A 5,052-nucleotide genomic window follows, 5' to 3' on the forward strand; every position below is an offset into this window, starting at 1 on the left:
CGCATCGCGGTCGTCCTCGCGGTCTAGCTCCCCCAGAGCCACAACATGGGCCAGGCAGAATAGTGCTGAAGAGATCATTCCATCTGTGTCATTCGGTGATGCCCGCTCTGTCTTCTGTCAAAATGGGCTTCAGATCTCACAGGGGCAGACCTCCCGGGGCAGACTACCCATACGTGGGACAGAGTCCTCTGCCCGGCGCATCCAATCAGAAAGGAGGTCTTTTATGACATTGCATCCAGAGGGTTCGCAAAATGATGGCATCACTCACACATGCCAAGGAAAATGATCCTGTTAACCTATAGGTGAGTAATGTACCCCAAACCCCCTCCACACACGCACGCACGCACGCACACACGCACGCACGCACGCACGTACGTAGGCGGGTTTCTTATGTGTCCTCAGCCATCATATGAGACACTGAGTAGAACACATTTATACCATTTTATCATGAGCATTAGTCAAAAATGTAAAAAGAACCACCGCTCATCCGCTGAAAAAACTTAAGTGAGGTGCTGGAGCCACAAAGGGAACGTGAGAAAAATAAAGGGAAGCTCCGCACACTCGGATCTGCGCACAATCAATGTATTTATTTAGCAAGCTTTCGGTCTATACTGACCTTCTTCAGGCATAATCAAAAAGTGACATAGGACAGAATATATGTTCATCACTTGATTGGATGATTGATCACACCTATGTCAAAACATTTCAATTAGAATGATAGCTCATGGGAGTTGTAGTTCTCAGTGAACTACAAGGCACCCAAAGACACTAAGTGTCCATTTAGACAAGAGAAAACATCACGAGGAAGTAAACAAAAAACAAAAAACAAAAAAACAAAAGAATAATGCAATCAAATGCAAACATCAGGCACATAGCCATCATGAGCATTAGTGGCAGAGGACCAATTTTATGTAGATAGGTTGAAAATAAGCGAAGTAGTCCTTTAATAAAGTTAGTGTCGTACAGATTCTCTTAACATACTTAACATACTACTAAAATGTGCTCATGTGCAACAGATATAATTATGTCCCTATAGGGCAGTATTTCTAAACACTTTTATTTGACTGTGAAAAATGGGACCCAGCATCTCCCTGCTGCTATAGGCACTCAGAATCAAGGGTTGGATTGAAGTCCCTGTGACATATTAACTGGCGTCATGTCTAGGGGGTGTACTTGTACATCAAGCTGCCTCAGGCTACCGAAACAGGACATAGGCTCCTGCCCTATGGGCCTCATTGCTCTGCAAGGCTTACTTTTACCTAAATAGCACTTAATGTACTATGAGAGAGGCATAATATGAGTGTGGGACTTAAATAATGATTTTCTTTGTCTTTATTTATTTATTGTTTTGCTTTGGTCGAGTCAATTTGTTTAAACACCAAACAGATGGTTCTTTATTACATTCCGTGACATTAACCTGTCTTGCCACCTGCACACTTGGCAGAAGCTCAAATCGTGACACGGTACCACGCATAGCTTATCTGATTTCACACCAGATCAGTAGCTAGTACAGTAAATGGTGGAAAATACCAGGAAGGAAGTGAGAATTCCAGTATACAGTAGATGTATTTATTTACATGCACATTGTGCATTTTGTGGTGAAAATTTCTTAGTAGATTATCCTAAATCCTATATTTCAAAAATACCTGTAAATACATTTACCTACCTTCCCACTCATATATTTGATCAGTATTAAGCGTAAAATACTAAAATTATGAAAACAAAACACATTTTCACCTGAATACTGTATGTCACAGAAAAGTTCTAAGAACAGTTTTCCTAAGATTCAATGCAATTTTTAAACATTGAATCTTAACTTTTGTATACACCTATATTAAAAAGTCTTAAAGCAGGTGCGTAGGCAAAATAAATCAACAATAAAATTATTACCCAATATCCGCACACACTGCCCAACCTGCAACAGCAAACTTTTTTTGAAGAAGTGCAACATGCCTGAGGAAGGTTGTCACTGACCGAAATGTTGGGTTTCTTAAAATCTAGCTTGCTCCTTTACCTGATGATTGATATGATTGATTTTTCTTTACTAAAGTCTCATGCTTCCAAGGAAGTCCAGCCCAGATTTTAGAGTTACAGGCAGCCAAGACACTTGGGCCTGGGCCGTGGCTCAGCGGTCCAGGCACCTTGGCTGGTAATCCAGTCTGGCAGTGTGCCGCGGGCTCGACTCCCGATCCCGACGGCCCTCACTGCATGTCACCCCCCCATCTCTCTCCCCACCTCCCGTCAGCCTACTGTCTATCCCTCCATAAAGAATATAAAATAAAGGCGAAAGCCACAAAAAAAACATTAAATTAAAGGACATTTTAAGTGTCCAAATCAACGTACTGTACTGTAAATTGCTTTTTTTGTTGTAGTTTGTTTGCCTTTTTTTTTTGAATGGCTATGTTTGAGTAACCACTTTTAACCTGGCGTCTGAGGGTATCTATTTTGGACATGTCATAGGTGGGGTGGAAGGTGGGGCTCTAAAAAATAGCAGATGTACAAGCTCTCAACATGTCACAATGCAATGCACTGTGAGCTTATAAATCTGTTTACCGTCCGTAAACTCTCAAGTTTCATACAAACTTACATTTAATGCACAGTTATAGTTCGGCCTGGCTAAAACTGGAGTAGATTACCACGTCAACCCCCACACCACTATAGTACTTGACCTACAATTAGCTGCTGCTGCCAACTCAAATCTCTTCACGTGCTAAATCTATACTCCGCTCCTCCTCCCATTTCTCCTCCTGCTGTCCTATAGGCCAAGTCCCTGACGATGGTAGAAGATCACCTGTTACATCCGAGTGATGTGGCTATTTCAACAGCATTTCATCCACCATCTTTCATAATGATACTGTGCATGCAAGAGGCCAGGGTTTGTTAAGTGAATTAAATGGTGGTTAAAGAAGCATAGAAAGGGCATTATGGATTAACGAAGACTCGCAGGCTTTTCCCTTTTCACAGAAGAGAACCATGTTCTAAATACTATTACACTACTACTACTACTACACAGTAAAATACTCAATATGCAGTGTGTATAAATATAGCCTACATTCAGAGAGTATACACATTTTGTATACTCTCTGAGTTACAATACCTTTGTTCAGCATTATTCTGTGACCTATGTTTGTGTGCTTTAATAAAGATAGAAAACTATTGTCCATTAAATGTAACATTAAATGGAAATTTGCCTTTGGCACACTGGCAGCCAGTATACAAACAATACAAAAAATAAGTGAATAAAATGTCAAATGTATCTTAATTGTTATTTGTTATATTAAGGCTCTGTAATACTGAATATATCGCATGTACTGAATTTGTTACAATAAGTAATAAGTAGCCTTTGTAATGTGTTTTTGTATCTACAATGTTTTGTAACAGTTTGTATATTAGCTCACTGTGTTTGTTAAATGTATTTTTTTTACCTCAACTGTGTCCCAATAAAAATAAACAAAACCAGTTTTCTTGTGAACTTTAGAGAAAAATATCAAACAAATATTGCAGGGAAAGTTAATACTGTGTTAATTTCTTCGCACAAAGAAAAATATACATTACCCATTGCACATCTATGACATCTTGCACACGGCCGAAACTACAGTTCACTAGTACAGACCACACATACAATCGAACATCGTTTGACATAGTTTAGCATTTATTTAGAAGAGAGGAGGAACATGAAAAGGAATGATAGAAATGAGGTGCATGATGACATGCGTGCATATTGATATGCGTAGGATGGCCTTGGATTGTCCGTGGGGACGAGGGGGGAAGGGAGGAGGACGATGGGTTGGGAATAGGGGAGGAAGGGGGGAGTGAGGACGAAGGGTAGTTTCCGAGGGGCTGGGTGACGGGTGAAAGGGGGGGGGGGGGAGGTTCGAGGGGTGAGGAAGACATGGATGATTTGGCGTTACGGGAAGGGGGAGGGGGTGAGGGGGAGGGACGATAGTGAAGACTAAGCCCCTGGGGGAGGTGAAGGAAGAGCCAGCTCGTAGCGAAGCTCTGTGGGGGGGGGAGGTGGTGGACGAAGGCCGGGTTCCAGGGGGGGTAGGATACCCTGGGTGTTTGGCATGGGGTCTGAGTAGCGGGCGTCCTGAACTGTGCGAGGACACGCCCCCAATCCGAGACCCCCGTCTGGAACCTGAAACTGGAGAACGAGAGTTAGTAAAGAAGAGGGAGGGAGGGAGGGGTACGAGGTACGGTGCACGAGTGACAAGTGGAACAGGCTGGCATATATACTCTTCCCTTTAATGGAGCGAGGGTGGTGATAGGGCAGAGCGCCAGACGGTTGCCATGGCAGCAGGGCCTCGGTGAGTGGCGAGGGTGGAGCTGGCATCGGTAGTCATGGCAGGTAAGTGGTGGAGTTGATTGTAGCTGTGGGGAAGGAGGTAGCTAGATACCTGAGGCTAGGAATAGAATTAGCATGGCATGGTGGCAAGGGAGGTCACCGATCTTAGCTTGTAGGCATGGCCTTCCTCCTGAACCTACGTTGTACCAACTCCATTTCACTAGTACAGACCACACATACAATCGAACATCGTTTGACATAGTTTAGCATTTATTTAGAAGAGAGGAGGAACATGAAAAGGAATGATAGAAATGAGGTGCATGATGACATGCGTGCATATTGATATGCGTAGGATGGCCTTGGATTGTCCGTGGGGACGAGGGGGGAAGGGAGGAGGACGATGGGTTGGGAATAGGGGAGGAAGGGGGGAGTGAGGACGAAGGGTAGTTTCCGAGGGGCTGGGTGACGGGTGAAAGGGGGGGGGGGGAGGTTCGAGGGGTGAGGAAGACATGGATGATTTGGCGTTACGGGAAGGGGGAGGGGGTGAGGGGGAGGGACGATAGTGAAGACTAAGCCCCTGGGGGAGGTGAAGGAAGAGCCAGCTCGTAGCGAAGCTCTGTGGGGGGGGGAGGTGGTGGACGAAGGCCGGGTTCCAGGGGGGGTAGGATACCCTGGGTGTTTGGCATGGGGTCTGAGTAGCGGGCGTCCTGAACTGTGCGAGGACACGCCCCCAATCCGAGACCCCAAAAGATGGATGTTGATCGAGA

At 44.5% G+C, this 5,052-nt stretch overlaps 1 long non-coding RNA gene across 1 annotated transcript; it reads left to right on the top strand.

The window, feature by feature from the left end:
* The first annotated feature begins 225 nt into the window (after positions 1 to 225).
* LOC306941601 lies at positions 226 to 3,459 on the top strand. The gene is made up of 2 exons (XR_013792188.1): positions 226 to 302; positions 2,762 to 3,459. It is a non-coding gene; the product is annotated as an uncharacterized lncRNA (long non-coding RNA).
* Positions 3,460 to 5,052: the final 1,593 nt, after the last annotated feature.

The sequence above is a fragment of the Electrona antarctica genome, assembly GCF_951216825.1.
Source record: "Electrona antarctica genome assembly, chromosome: 17".
NCBI classification, from domain to species: domain Eukaryota; kingdom Metazoa; phylum Chordata; class Actinopteri; order Myctophiformes; family Myctophidae; genus Electrona; species Electrona antarctica.